The sequence below is a fragment of the Branchiostoma belcheri genome, unplaced genomic scaffold, assembly GCF_001625305.1.
Source record: "Branchiostoma belcheri isolate BF01 breed outbred unplaced genomic scaffold, Haploidv18h27 scaffold61, whole genome shotgun sequence".
Classification (NCBI taxonomy): domain Eukaryota; kingdom Metazoa; phylum Chordata; class Leptocardii; order Amphioxiformes; family Branchiostomatidae; genus Branchiostoma; species Branchiostoma belcheri.
The window spans coordinates 423616-433507 of NW_017804254.1; positions in this window are offsets into that span (position 1 = coordinate 423616).

The window sequence follows — 9892 nt, forward strand, 5'->3', positions numbered from 1 at the left end:
GAAAAAGACCAGACAGAATTGGGAGAGGGTTTAAACAATTCAATGTCCTTTGGGGCCGGTTACAATCTTTCTGCATTTTCAAATAGCAGTGGGACATTCCCGGCCTTTACAAATTTATGTCCCAAGTCCACATAGGTCACACTTCATTGCCTGCTAAAAGACCACCTGTCCTCAGACATCAAAGGGCCCCATACATCAGTGCTAACAGGTGACTGGTGATGTGAGCCACATCTGCAGTAGTTTGTTCAATTTGGCAGCATGTGATTTGGCGCTCCTCCTGGGGACTGGTGAAATCATGGCAGCAGGGAAGGGTGATCTGTTATGTGTGTGTTTGTGTGCAAGGATAAAGCCTCATGTGGGGAGGGTTCATTACATGCGGCAAGGGGAGGTCTGAACAGTAAAGTAGGTCACACAGACAAAAGGCAAATGCAACTGTCTCATACTAGCAGTACATTGTGAATGGGAAAAGGTGAGGTACAAATTTAGATAGCATACTCTCTCTCTCTACCATGATAATAAAAGAAATATTGAGAGCAAAAGCAGTTACTAACTACATTATAGGCAACTTTCCAAACATAAAACAAAAGTATGAGGCTCCAATTATTATCAAACCTAATCATTATCAATGTACCAGAGATTCAGAGCATATTTTTGTTTCAGTGACTGTAAGATGTTTCTTTATCAGAAAAATATCAATTATCCTAACAGATCCTGAATGATGAGAAAGATTAGATTTTCAGTTAAAGGTATGTGTAGCTCTGTATCCAGATGAATTACAGAAATACATAACTAAGCTCATAATGGTTTGTCTACCTGAATATTATGTACAGTACAGATTACGTACAATATTATGTACAGACTACAACTGGCCAGTGTTTCTACCCTGGCCAGATGGTGACAACATGTGAGTTGCCATAGGTTATGCGCTCACTACCATATGGTGCATAACATGCCTGGTTTCACTTTTTCAACCTTCAGTGCCCAGGGAAAGTTGTTTACATCCTGGTTGGGTTCACAAAGACACAACCCTCAACCATCCTTTCTGCTTTTTACCGTGTCCCTGAGGTAGGTAAGCGACCCCTTCACTGCGCCATATACTAGTATCATGGATCGTTCCTGAAGGTTTACACATCCTTGTCAGGATGACCCCCTATTCACTGATGCTTAATAGAAATATACAACGATTTTGGTCAGCCACCCGAACAGTTGAAAAGTTGGAAATAAAGGTGTTGGAGTCTAGCCTCCTGAGCAGGCCTTTGAGCGGGTGGGTTTTGATACTGCGTTTTCTAGAGGTTATATCGCCGCTCCAGAGAAAGTTTGTATAACCTTCTCTACAAAATGCATTATCAAAACTCCCACCCGCTTGGAGGCCTGCACAGGAGGCTAGTTTGAATTTGATAGAAAAGCAAATTACCTGACATTGGTACATTGTACCTGTAACTGAAACCTGGACACCCATTGCTTTTAACATTCACTCTTCACTGTAGTGGGCATAGAAATCTGTATGCAAATTGTTTACATCAGAGTCTACCCAGAGTCTATACCCCTTATCACAATATTGTACAGTCCCAAGGGAGGCAGAAAAATCAATGGTAAACATTTATTGAGGTCCATCCCCAAATGGAAGGGCTGAATTGGCCACTTTGAGCAAACTGCGTGATGGGGAAATAGCAGCTGACCTACATCCAGAAGCAGCTCTAATGCGGGGAGATTGGTGCTTTTATTGATTCCCCGTTTCTTCCCTATCCTATCTGCAGTTTTCCAGCCACTAAGTAACCTAGGGGATGGATTGTTTTGGAAGATTGCTGCCTTCGCTTTCCCCCTGCAAGGGCAAAACGGCACGGTGACCAACGTAAATCTACCCTGGGTCCAGGTTAATTATCATCCTGCTGGCAAATCATTCCACGGCTTATTTCTGGTGACCCAGTACGTAATTTCCAAATGGCTCAGGAGCTAATCCTGTTGCCCTAAAGGACACCTGCCAAGCAACATTTTCAGCATTTGTAGAGCTATAAACTTAGGAGGAATGATGCAGAAAATCACAAATGAGAAGCAGCAAACCAGAAAAGATCATTAGGGGGAGATGACGTGTGATATAGAAATGCACACTAAGATCTTCTTGACAAACACATGTACATTACAATATGATGATGATGGAAAAAGTACACAGAGGAAAATAATTCTTTAGACTTACTATATAACTATAATAAGCTAACAACTTGACAAAAATTAATGCAGGTAGGTAGTGCAATACATTGGAATAGGCAGCTATAATCAAACGAAGCAAAAACAAAAGCTGAGGTGGAAAAGTGTGGAAATGGCAGGATTTCATTTAAGGCAATAAGGGAGACTGTGATCACCTGAGTGGTGTCGTGAGGTTCCCAAATTAATAAAAATGACTTGGGAAGGACATTTTTCTCATATAAGTAGGGTTAATTTCAGGTCATAGTTTTATAGATCTACTTGTTCATACTCATAGATGATTTATGGCATGGAGTGGTTATAATAAATAATGCATCTACAGATCTAAAATGGCAAGTGGAATAATAAAGGGATACATGGATGCAGGGGTTTTTCTAGAAAAATTTAACATGAGGGAGCAGATCGCAAGCATGGCAAGGGAGCGAAGCAATCAATGGGAGATCTTTTTTTGACTTTTCTAGTATGTGCTGTAGCTGTATGTGCTGTAGCTCTTCAGGCCTCGAAATTAACTTTTCCTCCTATTGTCCCAGCACTGTCCCAAAAATAAAATTCAATTGTCCCAAAGTGAGGATGAACTGTCCCAACCTGTTTTTGGGAAGTATTGTATGACTTGAACTTGAGGGCAACTTTATTTTGCTTGTGTTCACTCCCAGGTGCACTATAATTGCAGAGTAGACAGGGAATTCAGGAGGAATTTTTTGGATCCAAAATCCGAGACGCATAGCTAATAGACAAAAGAAATGCTAACATTCTGATATTGATTATTTTTCTATAGTCCCCAAAATGTCCCAAAGTGTTTTTTAGTTGCCCCAGCCTAAATTTTATTGGTCAGTGGCCATAGGACCACCTTTACTTTTGAGCCCTATTCTTTCTTTACAATGTCTTCCTTAATCCAATCCCAGAACTGAGTAAAATGGACCATCCCTTGGTTCATTTTTGCTTGGACTGCTTCCTTAGTTACAGTGATACAGCCTCCTACTACCTCAACTCAACCAACCTGAAGTAGGCCGCCGATTGGGCCGCCGATTCGTAGCCGCCCTTTCAGCCGCCGATTCGGGACTAAACCGAGCATAGCAGCTGATTCAAATACAGATTCGAAATCCCAAAAATTTCCTAAATCAACCCCAAAGAAAAACACGACTAGGGAATTGTTGCAAATGGTCTAGAATAACGCATAGAATATCAATTCAAAGATAAATAAAATCAAAAAGTACCAATTAAACGATAAAGTGCAAATTAAAGACTTAAAAACGACACCTACCGACAATATCATAATTTGCTGATGCTGGCCGCCGATTCAAGTGAATGGTCTCCACCCTCAGGTCTTAAACACCTTGCGTGAGATTAACAATATAATTCCATAACTCGTAATGACTTTCCATCATTTTATGATGATCCATGCTTTGGTGTTCTAGTAAGAAAAGTAACGCAAGCGACGTCGTCTTAAACTGGTCTCCACCTTCAGGTGTTTAACACCCTGCAGCAGAGTAACTATATAATTTTACAACTTGCAATGACTTTCAATCCCTTTATAATGATCCATACTTTGATATTCTAGTAAGAAAAGTAACGCACACGGCGTCGTTTTGACGTCATGTCGTGTTAAATCAACGAAAATGGCGGGAAGTTGTACCGTAACTCGTCTCCACTTATAGGTGTTTAACACCTTGCAACAGAGTAAACATATAATTTTACAACTTACTATGACTTTCAATCCCTTTATAATGATCAATACTTTGATATTCTAGTCAGAAAAGTAACGCACACGACGTTGTGTGGACGTCATGTCGTCTTAAACTGAATAGAAATGGCGGGAAGTTGTGGCAGTGCTGGGTCTCAGTTCTCAGGTGTTTAACACCTTGCAGCAGAGTAACCATATAATGACTTTCAATTCCTTTAGAAGGATCCATACTTTGATATTCTAGTAAGAAAAGTAACGCACACGACGTCGTTTTGACGTCATGTCATCTTAAAATAAAGAAAATGGCGGGAAGTTGTACCGTAATTATAACTGGTCTCCACCTTCAGGTGTTTGACACCTTGTAGCAGAGTAACTTGTAGCAGAGTAACTATATAATTTTACAACTTGCAATGACTTTCATTCCCTTTTTATTAATCCATACGCTGATATTCTACTCAGAAAAGTAACGCACATGACATCGTTATGACGTCATGTCGTCTTAAAATAAAGAAAAATAGTGAGAAAATGTACCGTATCTGGTCTCCACCTATAGGTGATTAATACCTTGTAACAAAGTAACCATATGATTTTACAACTTACAATGACTTTCAATCCCTTTATAATGATCCATACTTTGATATTCTAATAAGAAAAGTAACGCACACAACGTCGTTTTGACGTCATGTCGTCTAAAACTAAAGAAAATTGCGGGAAGTTGTACCGTAGCTGGTGTCCACCTGTAGGTGCTTAACACCTTGAAACAGAGTAACCATATAATTTTAAAACTTGCAACAACTTTCAATTCTTTATAATGATCTATACTTTGATATTCTATTCAGAAAAGTAACGCACACAACGTCGTGTTGACGACATGTGGACTTAAAGTGAAGAAAAACTGCAAATTAACGAGTTGAAAACGACACCTAGCGACAGTATAATAAACTGAAGCTGAAGCGAAGCTGGCCGCCGATTCGAGTACGAGTAAAGATTGCGGGAAGTTGTAACAAAACTGGTCTCCGCCCACAGGTGTTTAACACCTTGTAGCAGAATAACCATATAATTTCACAACTTTTAATGACATTCAATCCCTTCATAATGATCCATACTTTGATATTCTAGTAAGAAAAGTAACGCACACGACGTCGTTTTGACGTCATGTCGTGTTAAATCAACGAAAATGGCGGGAAGTTGTACCGTAACTCGTCTCCACTTATGTAGGTGTTAAACATCTACAGGTGGAGTCGAGTTACGGTACAACTTCCCGCCATTTACTTTAGTTTTAAGACGACATGACGTCAAAATAAAGTCGTGTGCGTTACTTTTCTGAATAGAATATCAAAGTATGGATCATTATAAAGGAATTGAAAGTCGTTGCAAGTTTTAAAATTATATGGTTACTCTGTTGCAAGGTGTCAAACACCTACAGGTGGAGTCGAGTTACGGTACAACTTCCAGCCATTGTCTTTAGTTTTTAGACGACATGACGTCAAAACGACGACGTGTGCGTTACTTTTCTTCCTAGAATATCAAAGTATGGATCATTATAAAGGGATTGCATGTCATTGTAAGTTGTAAAATTATATTGTTACCCTGCTGCAAGGTGCTAAACACCTATAAGTGGAGACGAGTTACTTTTCTTCCTAGAATATCAAAGTATGGATCCTTGTAAATGAATTGAAAATTATTGCAAGTTCTAAAATTATATGGTTACTCTGCTGCAAGGTGTTAAACACCTGAGAACTGAGACCAGCTACTGCCACAACTTCCCGCCATTTCTTTTCAGTTTAAGACGACATATCGTCCACACAACGTCGTGTGCGTTACTTTTCTGAATAGAATATCAAAGTATGGATCATTATAAAGGGATTGAATTTCATTGTAAGTTGTAAAATCATATTGTTACCCTGCAGCAGGGTGTTAAACACCTATAAGTGGAGACGAGTTACTTTACAACTTCACGCCATTTTCGTTGATTTAACACGTCATGACGTCAAAACGACGTCGTGTGTGTTACTTTTCTTACTAGAATATCAAAGTATGGATCATTATAAAGGGATTGAATGCCATTAAAAGTTGTGAAATTATATGGTTATTCTGCTACAAGGTGTTAAACACCTATAAGTGGAGGCGAGTTACGGTGCTACTTCCCGCCATTTTCTTTGGTTTTAGACGACATGACGTCAAAACGACGTCGCGTGTATTACTTTTCTTCCTAGAATATCAAAGTATGGATCCTTGTAAATGAATTGAAAATTATTGCAAGTTCTAAAATTATATGGTTACTCTGCTGCAAGGTGTTAAACACCTGAGAACTGAGACCAGCTACTGCCACAACTTCCCGCCATTTCTATTCAGTTTAAGACGACATATCGTCCACACAACGTCGTGTGCGTTACTTTTCTGAATAGAATATCAAAGTATTGATCATTATAAAGGGATTGAATGTCATTGTTAGTTGTAAAATCATATTGTTACCTTGCTGCAGGGTGTCAAACACCTATAAGTGGAGACGAGTTACTTTACAACTTCCCGCCATTTTTGTTGATTTAACACGTCATGACGTCAAAACGACGCCGTGTGCGTTACTTTTCTTATTAGAATATCAAAGTATGGATCATTATGAAGGGATTGAATGCCATTAAAAGTTGTGAAATTATATGGTTATTCTGCTGCAAGGTGTTAAACACCTGTGGGCGGAGACCAGTTTTGTTACAACTTCCCGCCATCTTTACTCGTACTCGAATCGGCGCCGGCGGCCAGCTTCGTTTCAGCTTCAGTTTATTATACTGTCGCTAGGTGTCGTTTTCAACTCGTTAATTTGCAGTTATTCTTCACTTTAAGTCCACATGTCGTCAACACGACGTCGTGTGCGTTACTTTTCTGAATAGAATATCAAAGTATGGATCATTATAAAGAATTGAAAGTTGTTGCAAGTTTTAAAATTATATGGTTACTCTGTTTCAATGTGTTAAACACCTACAGGTGGAGACCAGATACGGTACAACTTCCCGCCATTTTCTTTAGTTTTAGACGACATGACGTCAAAACGACGTCATGTGCGTTACTTTTCTGAGTAGAATATCAAAGTATAAATCATTATAAAGGGATTGAAAGTCATTGCAAGTTGTAAAATTATATAGTTACTCTGCTACAAGGTGTTTAACACCTGCGGGCGTAGACCAGCTACTGCCACAACTTCCCGCCATTTCTATTCAGTTTAAGACGACGTGACGTCAAAACAACGTCGTGTGCGTTACTTGTCTTACTAGAATATCAAAGTATGGATCATTATAAAGGGATTGAATGTCATTGCAAGTTCTAAAATTATATGGTTACTCTGCCGCAAGGTGTCAAACACCTACAGGTGGAGACCAGTTACTGTACAACTTCGAATTCCCGCCATTTTGTTTAGTTTTAGACGACATGACGTCAACACGACGTCGTGTGCGTTACTTTTCTTACTGGATTATCAAAGTATAGATCATTCTAAAGGGATTGAAAGTCGTTGCAAGTTCTGAAATTATATGGTTACTCTGCTGCAAGGTGTCATACACCTACAGGTGGAGACCAGCTACGGTACAGCTTCCCGCCATTTCTATTCAGTTTTAGACGACATGACGTCAAAACGACGTTGTGTGCGTTACTTTTCTTATTAGAATATCAAAGTATGGATCATTATAAAGGGATTGAAAGTCATTGTAAGTTGTAAAATTATATGGTTACTTTGTTGCAAGGTATTAATCACCTATAGGTGGAGACCAGATACGGTACATTTTCTCACTATTTTTCTTTATTTTAAGACGACATGACGTCAAAACGACGTCATGTGCGTTACTTTTCTTACTGGATTATCAAAGTATAGATCATCATAAAGGGATTGAATGTCATTGCAAGTTCTGAAATTATATGGTTACTCTGCCGCAAGGTGTCAAACACCTACAGGTGGAGACCAGCTACTGCCACAACTTCCCGCCATTTCTATTCAGTTTAAGACGACATGACGTCAAAACGACGACGTGTGCGTTACTTTTCTTACTAGAATATCAAAGTATGGATCATTATAAAGGGATGGAATGTCATTGTAAGTTGTAAAATTATATTGTTACTTAAACACCTATAAGTGGAGACGAGTTACGGTGCAACTTCCCGCCATTTTCGTTGATTTAACACGTCATGACGTCAAAACGACGTCGTGTGCGTTACTTTTCTTACTAGAATATCAAAGTATGGATCATTATAAAGGGATTGAAAGTCATTGTAAGTTGTAAAATTATATGTTTACTCTGTTGCAAGGTGTTAAACACCTATAAGTGGAGACGAGTTTACGGTACAACGTCGCTTGCGACTTTTCTTACTAGAACACCAAAGCATGGATCATCATAAAATGATGGAAAGTCATTACGAGTTATGGAATTATATTGTTAATCTCACGCAAGGTGTTTAAGACCTGAGGGTGGAGACCATTCACTTGAATCGGCGGCCAGCATCAGCAAATTATGATATTGTCGCTAGGTGTCGTTTTTAAGTCTTTAATTTGCACTTTATCGTTTAATTGGTACTTTTTGATTTTATTTATCTTTGAATTGATATTCTATGCGTTATTCTAGACCATTTGCAACAATTCCCTAGTCGTGTTTTTCTTTGGGGTTGATTTAGGAAATTTTTGGGATTTCGAATCTGTATTTGAATCAGCTGCTATGCTCGGTTTAGTCCGGAATCGGCGGCTGAAAGGGCGGCTACGAATCGGCGGCCCAATCGGCGGCCTACTTCAGGTTGGTTCAACTCATGCCCTGCAAATGACCTCCAGCGACCTTTTGACCTCCCTGTGACCTTAATGAAAGACTATCTTCCAAAACTCAACACTATATGGACTATACACAACTCTCTGGTGTCCACTCAAACATATGCTATGCGTTTGGTAAGTTCTGTACAGACAAAACACTTTATACATCTTTTCACCCTACTGCTAATTCTTAGGAAATGGGAATGCATGTTTCTTACTGAAAGTGAAAGTGTTAGCATGATGTTTTTTACATTATTCCAAAAACAGGTCTTAATTGCTTTGTTGTCAGGAGTGAACTGGAAACCAAATAAAGAAACAGATTTTCATTTCAAATGATTTTCTGCCACAGATCTGGTCTGTTTTCCTTACATTGGTACATTATACATGTAAAAAGCCCACTCACTTCAACTAGCAACATCAAACTGCTAATATCCAAAAGTGGCTATTGGCTTGAACAGTATTGTATGTATTTCTTCGAAACACATGTAAGAAAACAGACGAAAGGGATAGAAATATCTCAATGTTGCCATCTGCCAACTGTAACATTATTCATGTACATGTAGGCATCATTACATTAATGTCTATGCAGCATTGAATAGGAATCTATAGTGTTGGTTCGATGCCACCAACTCATGCCTGTTGAACATTTTGTCCTTGACCTGTGGGGTTGTGTTCTGGTGTAATTTTATTTTGGGCTGAAGAGTGGTGCTGTGCAGTGGGAGGCATGGTGAGCATTCCAACACAAGGATCAATAGAACTGTCAGAAGCTTTCAAAGAATGCTCAAGACTGAGAGTGAGATGTACATACATGACAAATCAATTGTCAGAATATATAACATTAACAGTACCGGTTTTGTTAGTAGATACACTGTAGCAAATGCAAAACTTGCCCTACAAAAAGGAAAATTGAAAAATCCTTCTGCCATGACCCTATGATCCTACCTGGTCAAATCTCTCAGTCTAAAGCAGCTACATTTGAGTCATGTATATATTCTTAGCTATTACTAATAGTAGGGGAAACCTGACCTACAGTTGTGTTTACTACATAGAAAAGCATATACAACATCCATATGCATGTATGTTAATACAATTATCCATCACCAATGAGTGGAGAGATCTGATTATCCTAATCCAGTATGGCAGGTTGGTGGGAAAGGGGGTTATGTAGGTCACCTCCTGACCTCAGCAACTAGGGCAAGGGCAGCTGCCATGCGCAACAATAACAA